A 27,149-nucleotide genomic window follows, 5' to 3' on the forward strand; every position below is an offset into this window, starting at 1 on the left:
ATAGTTTGTTGCTGCATAGTAGTGATAAACAGATGTGCATATGTGGTAGTATTGTGGACATGTACTGTTGATGTATTGTAAAGCTGCACCCACCCTGTAGCAATGTCTCCGGTGTGGCCACTGACTTTGCATCTCTCACGCTTTTATGTAGGTCCCTCTGGTATACCACCAAGGCAGCAGCCTGCAGCTGGTGAGTATGGTTTATGTAGATGCTTGCCAATACACCAGGCATGTAACGGATATGGTATATTCCATGCACACATCTAACATACCTACCCTGAATGCATGCTGTACATGTGCACGTATTGTTGCTGTTAAATGCATGGCATCACAGTGGTGACCATGATTGGGTATTTGAAGGGTATGTCAGACACCTGCAAGATAAGTAACATCCTGTCATTGCAAAATGTGTCCACAGGGACTAACATAATGGTGGGAAACATGACCTACAGTAGGGACATGTTTGGAACAGCACCCATATACAATGCAACACCAGTGTATATACCTGTAGAACAATGGCAACTGTTGCAGAGTTACAATATGGCATAACATATTACTGTGGTCCACATTATCAGCTGGGACTAGGCTGTAACATGTAGTGTTCAGTGTATGGGACACTGCACACTGACACACATGTGTAGGCTTTACTTGTCAAGCATCTGCAAAAAGGCTGAAGGTTGGGGGGTGTCAGCATGACACACCAGTGCACTGCAGCAGGGATCCTAAGGATGCTAAGAATGGGTGTATCTGCACATAGTCAGGTTCAGGAACTGTGGCAAAAATAGCCCTACCCCCACAGCAATAGTGATGGCAGTGTGTGAACACCAAGGGATGTGCACATGAGTAGACCTTGCAATCATACAGATTAGGGGGACATGTGTAGGGCAGACTGAACATACACTGGCAAATGCAATTGGCCAACGCTAATATACCCCTGCCAGGAGTAGTGACTGCTGTAGTACACATAACAATAGATGCAACAAGCCATCATGATAAGGGTGTGCACACATATGCTCACACGGAGTGTATGCATCGCAGTCAGCATCTGCACACCTAACACATTCTGTAGACACTGCATGTGAAAGTACAGGACATATGTCACATATTGGGCTCATGTACTGTTAATATATGTGGTGATGTAGTCCCATTGCAGATTAGGGAAGGGTGCGTCATATCAATAAAGGTGTGTACACCCCCAATAGCCATGGTATGCTCTGATGGTTGTCAGTATAATAATATTGGATTGGTCATACATTGCCCACTGATGTTGAGAGCTGTAAATCAGACATCAGGCATTCACAAATGACATCTGTCCACATATCATCCCAGGTATGTGTTGCTGAAATACATAGGGGCTATGAGCATGAAAGCTGACATAGCTGACACAGTACTACACATTCAGGAATGGGTTGTACACCTGTGGGATGTGGTGCACAGTACATAGCAGGGTGCCGAACAGGTGCACAGCAATACTGTGTACATGGGTGCAGTAGTATCCAGGGGAAGGAGCATCACCTAGTGACACAGCACATGCATCACACACATGTATACTGGTGCTAGCATGGATTGACTATAGCTGCACCGCATACTGTTGTGTACCATATATTATGCATGTTGACAGATGGGTAGTAGGAGGACTGTGTGTACTATCATTGTGCAACCTCACCTGTATGTGTGCATCCTGGTGGGTAGTCAGTTTGTCTGTAGGGTCACTCTGGTGAAGTGGAAGGCGGTTACTGCATGTAGGATGCTTGTATTCATGTATGTGTGTTTGTGTGTGTGGCCATGTATGCACATGTGTGATTGTGTGGTTGTTTATACAGCAGTACCTCCCTTTGGGATCGTGCATTACATGGACATGGACTGCTACATTACACAACAGGAATACTTGTCATGTATGTAATCACAGGACAGCTAATAGTATAATAAGGTCTGTAGCATGGAACAGGCATTGAGAGGGAAGGTAGACATTAGGTATACCCTTAATATCACATTCAGCAGAGAGGTGGCCAACAACCCACATATGCAGCACTACAGATGCATTGGGGAATTAGTAATCAACACCAGGAAGTGTATCCATATATTACAGTTGTCACATGATAGGCTGATTGAGCAGCATATCTGGCATGTACTGAGCAATACATGCACATAACACTCCAGTGCGTGATAGTATGGAGTGAACATAGTAGCCCCCACATATGGGGCCACTCATGATGTCCGGACATACAAAGGGTGAATACTGAATGACAGCAGTGAGGTCATTTAAAACCATTACACACAGGTCAGGCAGGTATTGTAGTAGCAGGTCTTGTGTTGTGATCACTTTTCTAGGCATTTGGAGGACTGATACGTTAATGAGTGGTATCAATGAATGTATGTTACCAAGTGTGATGCAGGATGGGGAACGGATGGAAATATATGTGGGACTGTCTTTAAAGTCACGGACTGGTAGGTATTAAGGTGGTGTGTGTGTGTGTGTGTGTGTGTGTGTGTGTGTGTGTGTGTGTGTGTGTGTGTGTGTGTGTGTGTGTGTGTGTGTATACTGTTATGCAATGCTGTACAGGTTTTAAAGTGCATTTATTGTTTCCCCCACAGGTGGCAATCTAATGTTAGTGTCTATACAGACACAGAAGATGATGACAGTACTGCTGAGGCACAGGTGGGGTTGTCAGGGGCCAACACAGCACCATCATTTGACATCCCCGTTTTAGCCACTCCAACCCCGCACACAGTTTCAGTGCTTCTACATACCCCATCACCAGTGGCCATTGCGGGGGGACAGCCGGCATTTGGTGGCAGTGCACAGGAAAGTGTGGTGACCATGTCTACTATGTCTGGTCACAGCAGGCATAGCTGGATGTCCGGCATGGCACCACATAGGCAGATGTCCCAGGGTGCTTATGGTAGGGCCCCTGGTCATCATGCCCCTGGCAGACACGACACAGCTGGTACCAGCAGGAGTATGTTTCAGGCTGTCATGGTGGTGCAGGTGCATATGGAATGTTACACCAGAGAAGGCCTGAGGCTGCAGACGGCTACTCTCACATCTGCAAGTAACAACTCCCGTGAACTGTCTGGCACCATCCGCACATTAACTGAGCTCATGGATAGATGGTCTGGTGAGATAATGACCCTCATTGACTGTGGTCTCTCTGTGCTTGAACGTGGGGTGGGAGTGTGACGATGGCCACGTGGACGTGGGCCAGCAACGCCAACAGGTGATAGTCAATGTGGACATGCTAGGACACCAAGGGGCTCCCATAGTGGCAGTACCAGCCCTGGCACTGCGGGGCCGGCGCTAGCCACACCACACCACAACAGGCCACAAGCACGTGGTGCTGGCCAGTCCCAGGAGCGACCTGGTTCCAGCGGACATTTGTCATCATCAGGTGAGAGTAGCACATTGAGACCTGTACCTGGATGTGCCCATGGAACCCTGGCTGGCAGAGTTCACGTGTCCATGACCAGAGTCAGTGAGCTGCACACCCTGCCAGGTATGGTCTGCAGCTGCCCATAAACACCTGTATAGGGCAGCCACATGGCAGAACTGTGCGCATGCAAAACCACACACTATACAAACACACCTAGAGCAACCCCATACCTACACACACCACATCACCATGTCCATTTCACCTCATTAAACCCATTACCCACACACATGGTATCACATGTATGGCCCACCCTCAGCCTCTGGCAAACCAACAACACACCCTGTGCATATGATGATACATGTGCCACATCCCTGTCATCCATACCATCGATGCAGGGACAGACTAATATGGTTCTGATGCACATGGTGACTGTACTACAGTGTATTGCAGTACTGCAGTGCAACATGTTGTAAGAAGTAAAGTGTAATGCATATATGTCAGGTAGTGTAGCCATCCAGCAATGATGCATTATAGCTGTTAGTAACACTGGTTGATTGTGGTCTGTATAATGTTATCAATTTGTGTTGTAGGTATACATGTGTCAGCACGAGGATGGTCTACAATCATATTCCACAATGGGGTATGGCACTGTGGTGACACCATGGCTGTGACATATCTGGAGTACAGTTGAACACATGTCACAGGTTTGTACAACAGTTATTGCTTGTGCCACATGAACAGGTGTCCTGCTGGGGTGTGTATAATCTGCAACCTGATGTAGACCCATCCACATACATGCACACTCTTACTTGGCAACACTGGGACTATTCCCCTACCTAGGTAAGTAGTGATACTGAAGTGTGTGGCTTCCATTGCACACACCACACAGCATTTAGGGTGAGGTGAGTTCCAGGTTGCATGTTACATGCAGAACATCCCCAGACATGTACAGTATGCTAATGGGGGTTGTAATGGGTGTATATGGACAATACATAGTGTGACATACCTTCATATACACATTAACAGACACATAACAGGCAGACACATGTCTGAGAGACCTGGGTCTATCGCTGCTAACTAACTTGACCATGTGTCCAATGTGTTACAGGTAGGCTGCACACAGCACATGCATAACTGGCTTGGATTGTGGTATCAGTTACTTGTATGGTTGATGGTGACAGTGATAACCATAACGTGGTACAGGGGACATATACCAGATGTACCTTGGTGTAATGACAGTGCACACAACACCCACATCCCCCAGTGGATATTGTACTCCCTGAAACCCATGATGACACTCTGACATACCCACCATCACACATTGGCCACAACAGCGATACAACCCATTGTATATCCCAACAGTGGTACTACAGGGATATGCATCTAATGCACATGCCACATGCATAGTAGGGTGTTGCATTGCCATGCCTCATCTATGGGCAGCAGCAACACTATCTGTACTATTGTGTTGCAATGGGTATTGTAATAGGAGTATGTGGCCTTGGAATGCTGTACACTCCAGATATACGGGCATGCATACACACACACGCTTGCCAGAACACAATGGGTATCCCGTGCCTATCAACCCATTTGTACAACACTGTTGTGCTGGTACTGCAAGGCTCGTGTAGCCAGTATGGAGAGGAGATTAACAGGGTACATGTAATGACCCATACAGCAGCAACCACAACTGACTATGGCAATGGGTGCTGCAGTGGTTGTGAAGGCCCTCATGGAATTCCCAAGTACAGGTGTGCTAACACACAAATACTCCTATACTCAGTCATGCACACATACACATGTGTCAGTACTGGGGTGCATTGCTGCAGGTGGTCATAGCTGTGTACCTAGCTATTGTCCAAGGAGAGATGGGTTGTGTAGGGGTTGTATGTACAGTGGCATCCTGCCACCTGCCATGTGGCAGCAGACAATCTATCAACAGACACTACTGTGGTAACCCTCATGGTGAGAGTGACATGCATCAGCCAATCCTCCAGGTGCCTCCTGCACATGGCCACTGAGGTGATCAAGTTGACATGTATGCAACATGCATTACAACACATGGTTAGTGTCTGTGATGGACACCTGTACCCAAGTATGTTCTGTTGACTGTGTTAGTGTAGTGGAGATACCCATGGCATGTGGTGCGTACAGGGTGTTATCTCCAATATGTGCCAGTTCCTACACAGCTGGGCAGACATGCCAGTGTTAATCAAGCTTAGGCTGCCTGTACATATCCCAGCTGGATACCTGCCATCTGCACATATGTACAGGGGCTGACAGTCATCAGCTTGGCATGTAGCTATGCAGTAGGATGAATGTGTTGACAGATAGATGTTTGACAACAATATGTATGCCATAACTACATGTCAGAAGCCCTCACTAATATGTGCTGTACAGATGGTAGTCTACAGTTAAATTCCACATGTCGGATCATTACCCAGTATGGGTTATATACCGTGACACAGTTCACACACCAGGGATACAACAAGGAGGCCTCCGAGTCCAGCTATGCCTGCATGTGTGCCTGTTGTCAGTACTACATTTAGCACTCTACTTTTGCCTGGGTAAGCACTGTCAAAAGTAGTGCCGCCATGGTACACTACATGCCAGTGTGACAGAACGTACTCTGGGCTACTACCCCTGTATGTAAGATATTCATATGGATAACAGTGCTGTACAGGCCTCATATATGTCTGTGTCCCACACATGACACTCACACCCCTTGCTACTGTAATGACAGCACATAGGCAAATGTATTGTACGTGGCATTACATACAGTTATTAAAGATCTCATTGCCCTGTTAAGTTATCTGACTGGGATGTGAGCACTGGTTACCAGGGCTGAGCCATGCTTAGCAGGAATCAACATTGCTGCAATATGACAGCTAAGCTGATTTGTGCACTGGTAAGCGAAGTTTACACTGTGTAAGTGCTCATACGTTTACCCGTAACTTAGTACCGTTTAGCTTCGCTCAAACCCGCACAAACACACTTAAAGCTCTGTATCCAACAGCTCTTGTCCTGCCCAGCAACAAAATGAACAGCCCTTGCAGGTCTTGAACCCAGGACCCTGTACACCATAGTCACAACACTTGACCACTACACCATGACCACTGTGAAGATAACTGTTGTTTTTCCAATATATCTGTCAATACACATATCGATTAGGATTGAACAATTGCCTTTACTTCCACAATTGTGTAGTACATGTTATTAATATGACTGTTGCATCACATATGTTTTATCATAATGTACACATAGCGGATACATACTGTGAGATACATTTGGGGGGGTATACACCACCGTGAGGTTTACACATGACAGGAATATGGATATATACATATAATTGGTTGATATATGTCTACATGTACATACACATGTATATTCATACATATGTATGTATACACATCTGTATAGTGCAACATATATATGGACATGTGTACATCTCTTCGTATGTACATATATATATATATATATATATATATATATATATATATATATAGATAGATATATATATATATATATATATATATATATATATATATATATATATATAGATATATGTATATATAGCTATATATGTATGCACATCCTATGTGTACAGATATGGCTATTTATGTAGATATATATATAGATATCTATAACTATATGTGCATACATATCTATTCTGTTATACCTATTACTGTCAATATATATGTAGATATCCATATGTATATGTGCATATGTATCTCTATCTGTATATGTGTAGACATATATTGCTGCGTATATGTATATATCTGAGTGTATATATATATATATATATATATATATATATATATATATATATACATATACATATCCATCTATACATGTTAGTATGTATATGTGTATAATCTATATAGATATATGGATAATTATTTATACATATATGTTCACCATATGTCCTGAACATAGAGTAGAGCCCTACCTCATCCCGAATAGTCCCAACCTCTTAGTGCAAGGGGGCATCAGGTATGTATTGCAGGTATATATGTAGACTGTTGCTACTATAATAGGAGTTGTCTTCACAGAAATGTTGTGTGTGGGAGGTCACACCTGCTTTTAACATGTGCGCCATTGGCTACTGACAAACACCCTAAGGACATCATAGTACAGTACCACTGCCGGGACAGTAATGATCCTGTGGACTACAGCAGAGATATGGCCAATAAATGTGGACAGTCTGACACACTCTGTTCAGTCCAGAGGTATACACAGAACCCCTTAGTGCAAGACATGTGGACCAAGCCTGACAATGGGGATGTTAACATCCATGTAGATGGGTATATCACGTAAATACTAGTATACATTTTCCCCCTTAGGTTATGCATTCTCACACCCCTGTCTGTCCTGACACATACTAACTGCTGGTACAGAGGCGCCATGGCCACATACTGCCCTCTAGTTAGTGACATACATCTGTACAGCTTCCCACTGCTTTGTCTGACATACAATATAGGTTCATAGGTTCATAGGTTCATACTAGGCTATCTGCCCTACAGCATTTATAAGCCTAGCCAGAATGTGTTTGGCTTTCACCACTCATTTTAAATGAATTTTGCTATGCCCTTTTTCGAGGTTAGTATACTCTGCCTCTGTCTAACTGTGACACAGAAGTGATACCCGGGGTAAACCTACAATCTCCCATCCACTCATCAAGATTCCTCTTGAAGAGAGTCAATGAGGGACTCTGCCTAACTTGGACTGGGATTTTATTCCAGAGTGAAGGGAGCCTCTGGGTTATGAATCTGTCCCTCCAGCATGTCCTATTTATTTCAGTGCTGAGGTTCAAGTCTCCCGAGCGCGTAGCTCGATGGGATTTGGATTTTCTGAGGTGCAGCATGTCCATTAATTCCGGGTTGGACATGGCTTTATACGGGCACAGATCGCCTCTGAGCAGGCGGTATGCCACTGAGTAGAGCTGGAGTTTCTTTAACTGGGCAGCATATGGCATCTGTTTGAGCCCTTTGATCCTCTTGGTGAGGTACTTTTGGGGTCTTTCCAATTGCTGCAGGTGTCTGGTAAGGTACATCCCAAAAGGGGCATTGTACTCAATTATGGGCCTGATGAGGGATGAGTAAAGAGGCACAATGACCTCCCCTGATCTAGATGTGAATCCCTTCATGATTAGGTGGGCTATATAAAATGTTTTTCTAACCACTTTGGCCACGTGGTTGTCAAATGAGAGATTGCTATCAACTTGGGTACCCAGGTCCCTAATTACTTCTTCCATACTTAATGGATTACCACCTATGTGATAATTTGTGGGCACTTTGTTTTTGCCAAAGGGGATGACTATACACTTTTTGTAACTGCAGTAAATTGACTCTTACATTAGAGCTGTAATACTTACCTTATAGCTTTAGGACACCTTAGGAAACCTTGTAAACTATAAAAAGCCCTGCTACGTTTGCCCTCGCTACGCTCGGGCTCTCTTCGCTCCCCTCCCTGCCACCAATTCCCTCCCACCCCCAGTACCTCTAAATTTATAGTACTATAGCTACTCCCCCACTTTCTAGATCCTATCTGCTTTCATCTGGGATAATTCCACCCACCCCTATTCTACTACCTACATTTAATAGCACCTATTAGCTTTCTTCTGGCATTCTCCCATCCCCCCTTCCAGTACCTTTACCTCACCACTCTATCTTCTGGTGTTGCATCACCAGGTAAAACAGTTCCTTCACTCACTAGCTGAATCACATATAATGAAATACTCCTCTTTACTACCCCTCTTGTTCACACCCCTCTTGTTCACACCATACCTCCTTACCTTGTATGAAAACCAGTTTCTTACGGGATTTCAGGTCCCAAAAGGCCATACTGTCACCCCAGCTGTAAATCCTTCCACCTTCAACCATACTTACAGTACCAGATCCTATCCAACATCTTGTTCAGTCTATCAACATCTCAACCCCAGGCACATTAGCTCTAGATCCAAACACTACCACAAACTAATAAACAAATTCCTGAAGATCATCACCAAGTATAGACTCAACCTAATACTTGGTGGTGATATTCACCCCAACCCTGGCCCACTCACTTCAGATACACATACCCCCTCTACTTGTAATCTAAGCTACAAACCTACAATTTATAGGCCAACTAACTCTCCTACTCTGTTATCTCAATATTAGAAGCATTAATAACAAGGTACATGAATTGCATGCACTTCTGGATGTCCACTCCTGAGATTCTCTGTTTATCTGAAACCTGGTTAAAACCTAACACTAAAGACAATGAAGTGTTACCACCTGGGTACAACATACACAGGCTGGATCGTGCTTCGAGGAAGGGGGTGGGGTAGCTGTACTCTATAAATCTGAGTTGAATGTCACCATAGATGTAATACAACCTCCTCAGATTAATAACTCTGAGATTCTTTCCACCAAATTGCAACTTAATAAAAATAAATGCATTAATATCATCTGTATGTACATTCCCCCAGGTAACAATATATCTACATTTGAAGATATCATGCACTGGATATCATGTCACTACCCCCAAGAAACCCTACTACTTGGAGACTTTAACATAGACTGGGACACCTGTTCCTTAGAATCCCCAACCACCCATATTAACCTGCATGCATTTACACAAATCTTATCCACCCCTACCAGGATAGGTAAACCTAACCAAAAAGAAAGTATACTTGACTGGGCACTCATAAACAGTCACCCCCAACTGTACACCTCTGGTACCCTCCTTAATGGCCTAAGCGATCAGCTTCTCACATATGTAATTAAGCACAAAACCATTAATTCCCAACAACCCTTACTCAGAAAGGTTAGAAACAATAAAAACTTTGACCCTGCCAAATTCCAACAAGAACTAAACTCATGTAATTGATCTATTCCAAAACACCTCCCCTTAGAGGAAACAGTGGCATACTTTAACAACAAATTCCTTGAGATCCTTGATTTGCATGCACCTGTTCGTTCAAAGAGAACCAAGGCAAAAATTGCACCATGGCTTTCTATAGAGTCTAAACTCAAAATTACTCTTAGAAACAAAGCATGGGCTTTATGGCGTTCTTCTAAAGACCCTCAAGATCACATTAAATACAGGCAATCCAGGAACGAAACCAAAATATCAATTTTACAAGACAAAAAACAATATTACTGTAATTTACAGACAGTAAATCAAAATAACCCTCAGAAGTTTTGGGCAGGTTTAAATAATCTACTACATCCTGGACAAACTTCAACCCCAATCCCTGCTGCTACTATTGATAAAACCCCTGAAGATGTTTCTGATAGTTTTAACCAATTCTTTACTGAGACAATTCAAGCCCTAGCTAGCCAACTACCTCCTAGCTCCCCTGGTCCTGAAAGTAGCACCCCTAGAAACCTACTTGTGTTCAGCTTCCAACCAGTCACCACTTCACTTATCCGTACCTTGATCAAAAAATTAAAACCCACTACACTTTCTGCTGATCAACTCCCTGCCGAGTACCTACAAAAATCAGCTGATGCTGTTGCTTACCCCATCTCAATACTAATCAATAGAACCATAGTAGAAGCTAAAATTCCCATCATCTGGAAAATATCCTATGTAATCCCACTTCACAAAGGAGGCAGCTCTACTGAATTCTCCAATTATAGGCCAATAGCTATACTCTCTCCACTTGCAAAGATTATGGAAAAATGTATTCATAGACAATTCATGCACCACCTAATCCAAAATCGCCTTATGGCAGACACTCAGCATGGCTTCCGTCCTCATCACAGCACTACTTCAGCCCTCCTAGCCTTTACTAACACCATAAACCATAATCGCAACAATAATTATATATCCTCAGCCCTCTTTTTGGATCTTTCCAAGGCATTCGATACGGTTGATCACCAACTTTTAATCCACACCCTGCAAACATTCTGTCTAGATACTGGAGCCCTCCAATGGTTTCAATCCTACCTGAATGGTCGACAGCAGGCTGTCCTCTGGCAGAACAAACTCTCTAACCTTCTACCTAACACCCTCGGAGTACCACAAGGCTCTATACTAGGGCCCTTGCTGTTCTCCATCTTCATTAACGACTGTCATCCCAAAAGTCAGCTGTATCCAATATGCTGATGACTCTACTCTGATTTGCTCAGCCACATCTCCAGTAGAGTTATGGTCAGCTACCCAGACCTCCGTTAATACAATAGAAAACTGGCTTTCTGAACATCGTCTGATCATAAATCCCAAAAAAACTAAAATGCTGTTATTTTCACCAACACGTAGGTCTACCGCTTTCACCTTTACCATAAAATCAAATGATGGCACAATAATCTCCCCTGACCCATCTACAAAACTATTAGGTGTCATCATAGACAATAATCTCAAATTTGACCTACATGTTAACCAAACTATAAAAACCATCAATAAAAAACTAGGGTCACTTTACAGAATAAAAGCCTTCCTAACCCCTCCAGCTAAAATTGCCATAGCTCGCTCTCACCTTCTTTCAACCCTTCTGTATGCATCCCTCTACTCTCGAATTTGAACAAGACTGTCCTTAACAAACTCTCAATTTGCTACAACCACATTGCCAGGTTTGCCACTGGGCTGCCTTTTAGGACACATCATTGCATCAATCTAAATCAGCTTGGTTGGCTTGAACTACCTAGCCTAATCCAGTATAACCAACTTATTATGGCCTATAAAATCCTCTATAATCCGGACAATACTCCTGCACTTAAAAATATTATCACCCCCTATAACAATCCTAGACTGCTTCGATCCTCTAACAAACTACTAATTCAGACTAGCAAAATTAATAACACAGCCGGTGATTCTCTCTTTGCAAACTCTGTAAGTATATCCTGGAACTCACTTCCAGCTGATATTACCTTACTTTCCACCTTAGGTCAATTTAAAACTAGACTCAAACAACATTTGTCACTTAACTGGCTATGCCAATGTATCAAGCCTGGCTAACTCGAATGTGTAAAAATCTGTTAACCAGTTTACTGTGTAATTTAATTTAATCCTGACTTGTGCTCAGGACTAACTTTAACCTGTGGAACTTGTTTAACTTGCTTACTTATGTAATCTCTGTAAATAATCTGTTTGTAATATGTAATGCTGGTATAATGTAATGCTGTATCTGCTTACCCTTGGAGCTTTTCTCCCCGGGCCTCCGCTGAAAATGGACATGCATCCAGTCGGACTATCCCGGTCAACAAATGTAAAATAAAAATAAAAAAAAATAAAAAAATTTTTGGCGTTTAGCTTGAGGCCATGGCTCTGGCACCAGTTGTCTGTTTCTATGAGGCCCTTTTGTAGGAAGCTTGTGTCGGCTGGAGAGTCGATTATGGTGCCCAGTTTGCAGTCATCTGCGATATTGGTCAGCCACAGTTCTTCCGTGTTAGCCTGTACCTCCGAGAAATATATACCGAACAAGAGAGGTCCCAGGACTGAGACTTGTAGGACACCACTTGTAACTGGTTTGGAGTCTGACATGGCTCCAGCAATTCTAACCATGTGGGTTCTGTCCTTGAGCCAGTTTGCAACCCATCTAGTGACATAGGGGTTTATATTTAAGCTGGTGAGCTTATCTATAATGCCCGAGTGGGGTATTGTATCGAAGGCTTTTGCAAGGTCCAGGTATGCTGTGTGGACCACCTTCCCCTCGTCAATGGCCTCGGTGACTGTTTCAAAGAAATCGACCAGGTTTAAGAGGCAGGATCTGCCCTTAACAAAGCCGAACTGGGTAGGATGAAGTGTCTGTATGTCCCCAATATCTTTATTTATGAGGTCCATGATGATCCTTTCCATAGCTTTGCAGACCAAGCTAGTCAGGTTTATGGGGCGATAGTTTCCAGGATCCGTTGAGGCACCACCTTTGTGGATAGGGACCACTGTTGCTCTACGCCACTCTTTGGGTACATATCCTGTAGTAAGGCTGAGATTGAACAGTAGTTTTATGTTTGGGTTTAGTTCTTCTTGGAGTTCATGCAGGATGCAGCCCGGGACACCGTCTGGTCCCATTGATGCTGTGTTTTTTGCTTTGGAGAGGGCGGCTCTTACCTGAGCATCTGAGATGTCAGGGGGGCAGCACTCTGCTGGGATAGATATTTGCCCTTTTTCGTGGGGAAGGGGGGGAGAAGTTTGCGCTGAACCTGTCAGCTAGGATGTTGGCAATGTCTGTGGGTTTGGTGTATTTTTTGTCATTTTGGACTAATTCTGAGCATATCTGGGAATTCCCACCCAGGTTCCTAACATAACTAAAGAAAGCCTTGTGATTATCCTTAGTGTCCTGTGCAATTTTTCTCTCGAAGCTGGCCTCAGACGATTTTATGAGTGCCCGTAGTTTTTTGCTAATACTGATCAAAGATGCCTTCCCTTTTTGGGATTTTGCTCTGTCATGTAGTATCTTCCTCCTTCTATTGTATAGTTTGTTTATGGCTGGGGTCCACCAGACAGGATGCCTAACCTTGGAGGATTGGGTCTTGGTTTTATTTGGGATTGCATGATTCATGCATTCCTGAAGGTGTTCATAGAATGCGTTTATAAAGGATTCTGCGTTCTGGGCCGTATTTTCCACAGGCCCGGGGGCTTTGAAGGATTTCACCTCAGTTTTCAGGAGTGTGAAATTTGCTTTAGAGAAGTTTTTCACTGTGGTTTTCTGGGCAGGGGCTGGGGTCGGGATGTGAATATCTAGTGAGATTAGTTTATGGTCTGATCTTACCAGTGAGGGATACACTTCTGGTCTGGAGCATAGAGTCCCCATGTTGGTGATGATCAGGTCCAGTATGTTTTCCCCTCTTGTGGGAGTGGCAACAAGTTGTTCCATAGCATTTGAGTTTATAAATTCTAGGAACCTTTGGGCTAGGGTGTTGGAGCTAGAGTAATGCTCCCAGTCTATGTTAGGGTAGCTGAAGTCACCCAATATAATGGTGTTTGGAGAGACCTTCATATTTTCCAGTGTTCTCAGGAAGGCCGAGTGGGGTTCCTGGATTTGGGAGGGTGGTCTGTAGCAGGCTATAAACTGGAAGGCAGTTTTACCCACTGTTAGTTGCACATGGATAGTCTCTGATGCTTCGTGCTGTGCCACCAACCTGGAGGTGTGGGTATCTTTGATGAATATTGATACTCCCCCTCCTTTTGTGGTTCGGTCCAAATTTTGGGGCCGAAAAACATGGTATGAGGTATAATCTGGTAGTGCTGGGGTGCTCTCGGGAGCCTTGAACCAGGTTTCTGTTACTGCACAGATATCAATGTTCTCCATGCTAAGGAGAGTTTCGAGTGCGTGCATCTTGAGGTTTAGACTTCTGGCATTGAGTAGCATTACTCTTAGTTTCTTATCCCTTGTGATACCTATGGAGGTGGGTTTGTCTTTTGAGCCTTGCCTAAAAAAGGCACTATGGGGGTGGCAAGAGCCTTTGCCAATATCCAAAAGCCCAGGGGTGACAGGTGCAAGCCGTCCCTAGCGATGCATCGTGGCTTGTCGAGCATGTCATCCCAGGCAGACAGGCATTGGAACCCTTTGAATGACACCAATACTTAAGCCAATTGTTGAAATTGATCATCTTGTCTTCATATTGTGGCATCATTCTTGGTGAGGGTAAGATGCTACTCAAGGTCAGGATCATACCGGCCTGGGCTACATGCTCAGAGAGCTCCTCTATGTCTCTTTTCATGTAGTCCAGGGAGGTACGTCTCAGGTCATTCACACCAGCATGGACGATGACTGAGTCATATTTGTACTTACCTAGGAGTGACCTGAGTGCTTGTGTTATGTGGCGGATCCTAGCGCCCAACAGGCAGCTCACCATGACCTTCTACTTGTTCTGCCTGGTAAGCGGGACGTCAGTGTGCCTGACGAAAGAGTCACCTTTTACAAGTGTATCAGGTGTGTTGTTTAGCCTTAAGGGCTGTGACTGTTCAGCACACTGGCTTTGTGAGCTATGTGTTGCACGTGTTTTGTTTTGGGGTAGCGGTTGCTTGGGTGTCTGCTTTGGAGCTCTCTGTTGCTTAGGCAGATTTTTATTTAGAGCCTCCGAGTATGTTTTTGTGTGTTTATGTGTTTGGTTTGCTGTCGTGGTAGGTCTTTGTGAGACTGGAATTGTAGTGAGTGTGGTTTCCTTCTCCTCCTGACTGGTTACGCCAGTACTGAGTTGAGAGAGCTTATCCTCCAGTTTGGCTATATGATTGCATCTCTCACATGTGTTGGAATTTGTTGGGAGGAGGACAGGGTTGTCTGTGTGCATGAGGCAGTTATAACATTGCCTCAAGATTCCCAGATTCACCAGCTGGACCAGAGAGGAGATTGACAACTGACCTTTGGACATGCTAGAATAGTATTGGGAATTCCTTTATAATTGAAAAAAAGGGCCAATGGGGAACAAAGTACTTAAGGGGAGTTTGTGAGGGTGTAGTGCTTTTAATTTTTTAGTGCTGACTTATATAATTGCTTTAGTGAGCAAGTGCCAGTCTTTCGAGTGGGAATAGGGTGTTTATTATGAGAACTAGATCAGTTGTAAGGGAAAAAGTGAAGAGCAGACTCTGTGGAGCCGAGAATGGTTTAAACTCAATGATGCTGCACTATGCGCAAAATTGCGCAAAGCCGCACTAAAACAAGTTTTATACAGGGGGACTTGAAAGAGCTAGAAAATGGCCCAAAACCGCCAATAGACTACCAGATTCTTGTGCTGGGAACACTCCTCCAGGGATAGATAGGCTGCTCCAAGCTCCCCACTGCCACTGGTGAACAAGGAAGCCTCCCTTTATCCAGGAAAGGAAATGGGCAACACAGGAACTTTCCAAAAGTCCAGAATACAGCAAAGCCTGTATTTGGACTACTCTAGGTCAGGAAAGATGGGAAACAATGATATTTTTTTTCTTTTTTACAATAAACAGCAGGAAAGTGCAATAAATATGTAACACAGGCTAGCGCACTTGAGTGTGTAGCCTCAACAGGTAAATGCAACAAACAGGGCAAACTTTAAAAGTGCAGGTGCAAAAACAACTTTAAACAGTTTAAAACAGTTCAAGAAGCAGAATTACTTGCAGTTTAGCTAGATCGGACAGTCACCCAGGTAGTAGCAGGAAAAAAACACTTTTATCAGGATAGCAGTCGCTCTTTTAGCCTCTCTGCTGCTAGCACCACTCTGCAGGACCACAAGGAGCTTGGCTGAGTAGTAACAAGTGCAAAAACCGCGCCAAAGCGGGTTTTATACAGGGGGGCCTGAAAGAGCTAGATATTGGCCCAAAACAGCCAGTAGACTACCAGATTCTTGTGCTGGGAACACTCTTCCAGGGATAGATAGGCTGCTCTAAGCTCCCCACGGTGGCCTGGCAGCAGTACATCTGGCAAGTATCTGGACATAACATCACACTGGGTAAGTACACTAAGCTGCCAGGCATGTAACAAAGCACTGTGCAGGCTACAGGCAGACTGACGCAACACTGGCCTACATTTCTTATGGGGGAATACACATGTACTTGCATATATAGTAGGCTCTACAGGCATGTCACAGCACAGAGTAACAGACACCTGTGTGAAAGTGCATAACCACAACCAATGTGAACACAGCCACATATGGCAAGCTAGCGTAATATTACAGTATATGGACTATCTGGTCAACACCATCCTCATATGTGCCACTCACACACTAACCCTACATATACTGGGCCTCTACACAGTGTGATCTGATGCCTCTTTGTGGTATGGGACATGCGTATGTTTGGCCCTACAAACATGTAAGCAAATAGGGTAACAATACAGTGGAGCAGCATGTAACATCAGATAGAACAGGACCAAGAATAATGACATCTACACAACATCTTGTCTGTACACAAGCCAAGGTACATATTCACAATACACACACTGTTGACAATCACCATATGTATACAGACCTCAGTACTGTACACACAACCACAGAATGTCCAGGTTATGTCCTCAAATATAACTCCTACTATTCATAACATGTGTCTAATATCTCACTGGCTTGTTATCAGATATGATATCAATAAATTATGGTGTACAGAACGTATGCATCTCTTACTGCATGATATATGTACAAAGGTTGACAGAGTTGTGGCTGGAGGCACAAAAACAGGGCCAATATTGATATGTTGTTGTGATAACCTCATACATTTACTGTTGTAACAGGATTTGTTGTGACATATGTCCTATGAGGGATATGAAGTCAGTAACTCTCATGGCTGTCACCATGTACTGACTGCAATCCTCTCACACTATGCATCTGCAGTTCACAGATAGGTGTTCTGTAAGTAACACAAGAAACAAAAGGCACCAGACACTTCCCAGTCTGCAGATGACCCTACAGATTGGGGTTTCCTCAGAAACATAACACGGTCATGATAGGTATTAAAACATGTAGACCAGCCATACACACACACACACACACACACACACCCTGTTAAACCAACCTTACTCCAAATGCCGAATAGCAACACTTACATTCTGTAGTCATGTCAGGCACATCCCCCTCCTGTGTGTTGTCCTGTTTCCACAGTGTATGTTGTTAGAGGTAAATCCCCAATCCATCTGTGATGCTGTTTGCCAAACACCAGATCTAGGTCCTGCTTACAGTGAATGAAAAGGCCCAACACCAACATGATGTTCCTAGATATTGGAGTGTGTTTCCATGCAATTGGGTATGGGAATATTACCACAGCTGTTCCACATGTAATCAGCTAGAGGAGGGCTGCAATTTGTGCAGAGGCCATCAGCTGATCATGAGCATCACTTACAAAACACATGCTGCTGCCTAAGCAAAGCAGGTGTAGTTCTTCACATCCACCAGAGAGGGAGAGAGTGTCAGACAGAGGCAATAATAAGTCATGGAGGGGGTGGGAGAGTAAACCCTAAGCATGTTTGTGTCACACACCTACCAGTGCAGTGTATCAAACCCCTTACTGACTATGTATGGCTATCACATGTCTGTGGATGAACAACATAGCTTACATATTGAGGAGCTCTCCAAACATATGTGGGATGGTGAGTGACATCTGCAACAGTGATATGGTAGTGATATGGTAGGTGTAGTACACATGCCTGTCTGCATGAACAGGTGTCAGCGTCAACACAGCCACACTCTCTCAGGGACTCACATGCATTGACACACTTTACAGGGTCAGGAATATACTTCCTCACTAGTTAGTTTGCCACAATACAGTGATGTGCAGGTATCACATGCACCACAGGGGTTATCCAGAGGTTACATGGGAAAAGGGTATGTGGAGGTGTCTGACATCAGACAGCATGCTTCAGTATGCCAATGGGGGTTATAGTGAGTGTGAATATAGTCAAAAGCATCATACACCACACAAACAGACACAGGGTGCCAGTACTGACATGCATGCTTGCATTGCTTCACGGGTGCATAGCAGTTGACTGTGTCAGAAGGCTATACAAGGCTAGGTGAAGGGTATACCTTGGCATCAGGCCACATGACAATGATCTGCAGTGTGGCTCAGAGGTGTAGCGTCTGGATTGGCCCACACAGGTGGGTATTGTATTCACCATCCAGTCACCTGGGTTGCTATTGTGTGTGGCCATTGCTGTTCAATGCTTGCCATGTATATGTTCTTTAGTCCATGACATGGACACTGTTTGGGATGTGCACACATCCCACATGTATGTACAGTGACATGTGGAACTGTACCTGGGATGTCTGGCCCATGTTGTGTACACAGATTGTTATAATCAGATGTGCCTGCCCTGGCCTCATGTGCTGGGAACAGGTAATGGACAGCAGGTTGACCCTGCACCTACATTGATAACATGATACAGGTATTCCTTGGTGTCAGTGGCATCTGTCCATACAGAACATGTGTATAAGGCATGGTATGTCCTTTTTGGGTCACATTCGATGGCACCACAGGTGTTGCAGGTGTCCAGTGCAGAGCATAGTGAAGGCACATTGTTTGCATGTACGTGCATATTTTACTGATGGACAGGGTGCCATGCCCTCTGCCATTCACTGCAATCACACCATGGTCACTATCTGTGGGCAGCATGCAGGGTACTACCATCATAACAGTTGTTGCCTAGGTAAGTGTGTTTTTGTATGATACATGGGTTGAGAGTGTTCTCTGTGTAATACATGTTTGCTAACTTTGTTCACCAGGCCTTGATGTCACATGTAGGGGTATGGATTGCCACCCCAGCCTCTTGGCTATTTCACATCTGCTATCCTTGTAAGGTGGATGTTGTAACATATAATAGGGCCACCATATAAAAAATTGTGAAACCCACTCTACAATGAGTCTAGCTGTTACACACTCACAGCCACCTCCACACAGGATACAAATGACAAACACAGACACACACACCTGCCATGTCTGGGACTAGAATTCCTATCTAACTAGCTTTTTTACACTACAGCAATACACAGTTATAGGCCATACCACAGAGATTACTGGGCTACATCTATCCTAAAGGTGTATTTCACAGTGAATGACATCAGCAGCCTTGCCAAGAATGGCATTTGAATTGTAGTGTGTGTGACTAGCCTAAAATGCATTGCTCCCTACACAAAGAAACACACACACAAACATCCACACTTGCCATGTGTGGGACTACAACCCCTATCAAAGTATTATATCACACAATGGCATTACGCTGTTATAAGATACACCTTGAAGATTACTGGGCTACACTTTTCCCAAAGGTGTATTTCACAGTGAATGACATCAGCATAAAGTGGGGCATGTGAATTGTAATGTGTGTGACTAGCCTAAAAAACATTGCTCCCTACACTGGCAGAGACACGCACACACACACACACACACACACACACACACACACACACACACACACACACACACACACACACACACACACACACACATTGTTGTCATGTCTGGGAGTAGACCTCCTACCTAACTAGTTTATCACACTACAGCATTACGCAGTTATAAGATGTGCCATGGAAATTACTAGGTTATAATTTTCCCAAAGGTGTATTTTACAGTGAATGACATCAGCAGCCTTGGCAAAGTTGGGCATTTGAATTGTTGTGAGTGTGACTAGCCTAAAAAGGAATGCTTCCTACACAGACCGAGACACACACACACACATCTGCCATGTTTGGGAGTACAAATCCTACTTAATTAATTTATCATACTACAGCATTATGCAGTTATAGGATGCACCACAGAGATTACTGGACTAGACTTTTTCCAAAGGTGTATTTCACTGGGACTGACATCAGCAGGTTTGCCAAAGTAGGGCATTTGATTTGAAGTGAGTGTGACTAGCTTAAAAAGCATTGCTCCCTACACGGACAAAATAACACACACACGCACCCACACTTGCCATGTGTGGGAATCAAACCCCTACCAAAGTATTATATCACACTACAGCATTACGCTGTTATGGGACACACCACAGAGATTACTGGGCTATGCCTTTCCTGAAGGTGTATTGAACAGTGAATGACATCAGCAGCCTTGCCAAAGTAGGGCATTTGAATTGTAGTGTGTGTGACTAGCCTAAAATGCATTGCTCCCTACTCAAAGAAACACACACACACCAACATCCATACTTGCCATGTGTGGGACTAGAACCCCTAAATCACACTACGGCATTATGCTGTTATAGGATGCACCACAGAGACGACTGGGCTACATCTTTCCCAAATGTGCATTTCACAGTGAATGACATCAGCAGCCTCGCCAAAGTAGGGCATTTGAATTGTAGTGAGCGTGACTAGCCTAAAATGCATTGCTCCCTACATAAACAAAGGAACACATACACAAACAACCACACTTGCCATGTGTGGGACTAGAACCCCTACCAAATTTCTATGATCACACTATGGCATTACACTGTTAGAGGATGCACCACAGAGATTACTGGGCTGTACCTTTCCCAAAAGTGTATTTCACAGTGAATGACATCAGCAGCCTTGCCAAAGTGGGGCATTTGAATAGTAGTGTGTGTGACTAGCCTAAAAAGCATTGTTACCTACACAGGCAGAAACACACACACACTTACCATGTTTGGGATTAGAACTCCTACTTAAACAGTTTATCACACTATAGCATTACGCAGTTACATGACACACCACAGAGATTAGTGGGCTACACATTTCCCAAAAGTGTATTTCACAGTGAATTGACATCAGCAGCCTTACCAAAGTAGGCCATTTGAATTGTAGTGAGTGTGTCTAGCCTAAAAAAGCATTGCTCCCTACACAGAGACACACACACACAGTAGCCATGACTGGGATTAGAACTTCTACCTCACTAGTTTATCACACTAAAGCATTATGTAGTTATAGGATGCACCACAGAGATTACTGGGTTACACCTTTCCCAATGGTGTATTTCACAGTGAATGACATCAGCAGCTTTGCCAAAGTAGGGCATTTGAATTGTAGTGAGTGTGACTAGCCTAAAAAACATTGCTCCCTACACAGACAGGGACACACACACACAAACATACACAATAGCTGTGTTGGTGATTAGAACTCCTACCTAACTAGTTTGTCACACTACAGCATTACACAGTTATAAGATGCGCCACAGAGCTCACTGGGCTACACCTTCCCAAAGATGTATTTCACAGTGAATGACATCAGCAGGCTTGCCAATGTAAGGCTTTTGAATTGTGAGAGTGAGTAGCCTAAAAAGACATTGCTCCCTACATAGAGAGCCACACACACAAACACACACATTTGCCATGTCTGGGATTAGAACTCCTATCTAACTAGTTTATCACACTACAGCATTATGTAGTTATAGAACACGTCATGGAGATTATTGGGTTGCACCTTTCCCAAAGGTGAATTTCACAGAGAATGACATCAGCAGCCTTGCCAAAGTGGGGCATTTGAATTATAGTGTGTGTGACTAGCCTAAACAGCATTGCTTTCTACACAGACACACGGTTGCCATGTCTAGGATTAGAACTCCTACCTAACTAGTTTAGTACACTACAGCATTACACAGTTATAGGACACGCCACTGAGGTTACTGGCCTACTTTTTTCCAAAAGGTGTATTTCACAGTGAATGGCATCAGCACCCTTACCAAAGTAGGGCATTTGAAATGTAAGGAGTGTGACTAGCCTAAAAAGCATTGCTCCCTATGCAGACAGAGACACACACACACACAGTAGCCATGGCTGGGATTAGAACTCCTACTTAACTAGTTTATCACACTGCAGCATTATGCAGTTATAGTATGTGCCATGGAAATTACTGGGCTCCACCTTTCCCAAAGGTGTATTTCACAGTGAATGGCATCAGCAGGCTTGCCAATGTAGGGCATTTGAATTGTAGTGAGTGTGACTAGCCTAAAACGCATTACTCCCGACACAGACAGACACACACACAGTTGCCATGTCTGGGATTAAAACTCCTACTTATCCAGCTTATCACACTACAGCATTACGCAGTTATAGGATGGGCCACAGAGATTACTGAGCTGAACTGTTCCCAAAGGTGTATTTCACAGTGAATGACATCAGCAGGCTTGCCAATGTAGGGCATTTGAATTGTAGTTAGTGTGACTAGCCTAAAAAGCATTGCACCCTACACATACAGAGACACACACACAGTTGCCATGTCTGGGATTAGAACTCCTACCTAACTAGTTTAGTACACTACAGCATTACACAGTTATAGGACACGCCACTGAGGTTACTGGCCTACTTTTTTCCCAAAGGTGTATTTCACAGTGAATGGCATCAGCAGCCTTGCCAAAGTAGGGCATTTGAAATGTAGGGAGTGTGACTAGCCTAAAAAGCATTGCTCCCTATGCAGACAGAGACACACACACACAGTAGCCATGGCTGGGATTAGAACTCCTACTTAACTAGTTTATCACACTGCAGCATTATGCAGTTATAGTATGTGCCATGGAAATTACTGGGCTCCACCTTTCCCAAAGGTGTATTTCACAGTGAATGGCATCAGCAGGCTTGCCAATGTAGGGCATTTGAATTGTAGTGAGTGTGACTAGCCTAAAACGCATTACTCCCTACACAGACAGACACACACACAGTTGCCATGTCTGGGATTAAAACTCCTACTTAACCAGCTTATCACACTACAGCATTACGCAGTTATAGGATGGGCCACAGAGATTACTGAGCTGAACTGTTCCCAAAGGTGTATTTCACAGTGAATGACATCAGCAGGCTTGCCAAAGTAGGGCATTTGAATTGTAGTTAGTGTGACTAGCCTAAAAAGCATTGCACCCTACACAGACAGAGACACACACAGTTGCCATGTCTGGGATTTGAACTCCTACCTTACTAGTTTATCACACTACAGCAGTACACAGTTTTAGGGTGCACCACAGAGATTACTGGGCTACTGTATTCCCAAAGGTGTATTTCTAAGTGGATGAAGCAACAGGCTTGTCATAATAGGGCTATGGGGAGGGCAGTGTGTGTGCATGGGCCATAACCCATTCATCTAGAGGTTGACACACCACATGCAGGCACAAGCAGGGCTATATTCCATAGGTACATGTATACAGCTGCTAGATGACCACTGCTTTCTACAGTCATGTTGCACAGCTAGCACTTGCACCACATAGTCTGTAATGCTGATGGATACCAGTGGCTAATCTCTACAGTGACTGACATTTACACATCATGTGGTTGTAGCCATTTGGCTGTGTGCTGGTGGGACAGGCCTCATGGTGGATGGCTCTTTGTCACAGTCACTCTTTTCCACACATCTATGTATGTGTACTTTTGGCATATTATAGTGTGTTGTCCTTGGATATATGTGTGTATTCATATCCAATGTGTGTGCAAAGCATGACTGGTGCATACTGAGGAGTGTATGCGCTAACATCTGCAACTGTCAGATATGTATGGTCCACTGCTGTTTGCAGACATGGGCTTCATTTGTTTAAGTGTGTGAGCATGCCCGGTATGACCTTTCAGTATGTTGTTGTCTGACATTGCCTTCATTTCTCTAAGTGTGTGAGTATGTCCAGTATACCCTTCTGTATTGAATGTGTGCATCCATTCCAGGTAGTTTGTACTCCAGTGCAGACCTTTGTGTTGTACACCTACAGGTAGCAAACTGTTTCTGCAGGGTATCCATAGATCATTTGGCAATATGGGGTCCAACTGTGCAAGGGATAGTATGTACTGTAGGTGAAAGTATCTGTGCTGCTTCTGCTACATGGTACTGGTGTTAGCAGAAATATTCAGACATGTGTACTGTTATACACTGTGAGGTTTTATGTCCTCAAGTACTGTCAGGTGGACATTCTTGCTCACAGTGATGTCATGGGGAACAAGGGTGAATGCAGCTGTGTCTGGTATTGTGGGCAAATGCCTACATATTCATGGAAAGTTATGACATTCTGGAGGGGGAGCTGCAGACACTTGCTGCTGGGTCTGTGTATTCTGTTCAGCACCTTGGTACAGTGCTGGCAGAGGATACCATACTTGTAAATCCATCAACATGACAATATGGGATTATCTTGCTGTGGCAATACCTCACAGCTGTACAGATTCACACAGGTTACCCAGAGGCAGGGGTCATATGTCAGGACATTTCCCCTATTGTGGTGTATGGGCAGGTTTGTAGTCACCCATTTAGGTGTTTGTAGCCAGGTATAGTGTGTGCACACAGCTGTGTCGGACCTTGCACATTCCATGCTGCCCATGTTCCCACCCCCCTCTATTATTCTATCCTCTTCCATACATTATGCATACATTCTCTGATACTTTCCCTAAGGTTATCACCTCATCACAGGTTTTGGTATTGGTCCACAGTTCATGCAGTGGGACATGGTAGACATGTTGCTGTGATTTCAAAAAACAACAGGAACCAGATCCAAAGTTTTATTGCACTTAGCGCCTCGGCCAATCCAGCCTTCAAAGAGTACATTTTACATAAGAACATTCCCTGTATATATACACCCCTTAGCATCCAATTAATCAATGAAACAGTCAATAAAACAATTACATCAATCAATAAATGCAATTTAAAGCAAACATTTCCAATTTATTTCTCTATTCAACCCCCTTGGAGTAAAAGTATCACATTTTAAAATAAACAGTTTCCTTATATAATAATACATTTTAATTAATCACTCATCCCCTATTCTAACAAAAACTTTTTCTAAAATTGTTGCTTGTAACAAACTATTATCACTGTGATGTTTCTCCATAAAATGCAAGCTTTAGGACTTTACAGTTTATGTTTTTTAATGTCTCTAATATATTCCTGCAACCTAATTCTAAAATTTCTATTGGTTTCCCCAATATAGAATAGGTTGCAGGAACACTTCAAACAATATACTACACCTTCCATGTCACAACAAAAATTAGTGTTTGGTATAAATACTTTCTCATTAATTCTATAAAAACTACATACTATATGACAACATATATTGCAATTATTACAAGGTGCAGTACCCTTATATCTTAAGGGAACAGAGACATTCACTGCAGACAACAAAAAGTAGGCTTTCACTAACCTATCCCCCAAATGTTGCCCTCTTTTATAGGCAATATAGGGTGTGCTACCAATAATTTTATTCAACAATTCATCTCTCAGCAAAATTTCTCAATAATGTTTAACTATTTCCCAAATTAGTTCACTTAAAATGTTATATGTGGTAACAAAAAACATTTTTTCACCATTTTTGGGTTTATTACTACTCATAAGCTACACATTCCCATTGTTATATCTGGAGAGGTTGGTATCAATTATTTTATTTACAGATTCCTTGATCACATCTTCACTGCAGCCTCTATTTAAGAACATAGACAAAGTCTGGCGTATTTGTTTTTGTAAATCATATATATTATTACAAAGCTTTGATAGTCTAATCAGTTCCCCAAAAGGTAGAGCTTTAATGGTATGTTCAGGATGGCAAATAGTACCATATAAATACTGGTTGTCATCATCAAATTTAAGATGAACCATAGTTTTAATAGAACCATCATTCATGCCAGTTAAATGTACATCCAAAAAAATAATTTCTGTGCCACACTGTAAATCATCAAATTTAACATTGTCATCATCTTCTTTTGGCTGTTCCCATTAGGGGTCGCCACAGCAGATCATTTTTTTCCATTTCTTCTTGTCCTCTGCATCTTGCTCTGTCACACCAACCACCTGCATGCCCTTTCTCACCACATCCATAAACCTTATCTTAGGCCTTCCTCTTTTTCTGTTACCTGGTAGCTTTATCCTTAGCATCTTTTCCCCAAAATACTCAGCATCCCTACTCAGCACATGTCCATACCAATGTAATCTTGCCTCTCTGGCTTTGTCTCCAAACCTTCCGACCTGGGCTGACCCTCTAATATACTTATTCCTGATCCTGTCCACCCTCATCACACCCAGTGCAAATCTTAACATCTTTAACTCTGCCACATCCAGCTCTAACTCCTGCCTATTTGACAATGCCACTGTCTCCAACCCATATAACATAGCTGGTCTCACTACCCTTTTGTAGATCTTCCCTTTCACTCTTACTGGTACTTGTCTGTCACAAATCACTCCTGACACTCTTCTCCACCCACTCCACCCTGCCTGCACTCTCTTCTTCACCTCTCTTCCACACTCACCATTACTCTGAACTACTGATCCCAAGTATTTAAACTCATCCACCTTCGAAACCTCTACTCCTTGCATCCTCACTATTCCTCTATCCTCCCTCTCATTCACACACATATATTCTGTCTTAGTCCTGCTGACTTTCATTCCTCTTCTCTCTAGAGCATATCTCCATCTCTCCAGGGTCCCCTCCACCTATTCCCTACTCTCACTACAGATCATAATGACATCTGCAAACATCATAGTCCACAGGGAC

This window comes from Protopterus annectens, chromosome 6.part0, assembly GCF_019279795.1.
Source record: "Protopterus annectens isolate FY-2018-M chromosome 6.part0, PAN1.0, whole genome shotgun sequence".
NCBI classification, from domain to species: Eukaryota; Metazoa; Chordata; order Ceratodontiformes; family Protopteridae; genus Protopterus; species Protopterus annectens.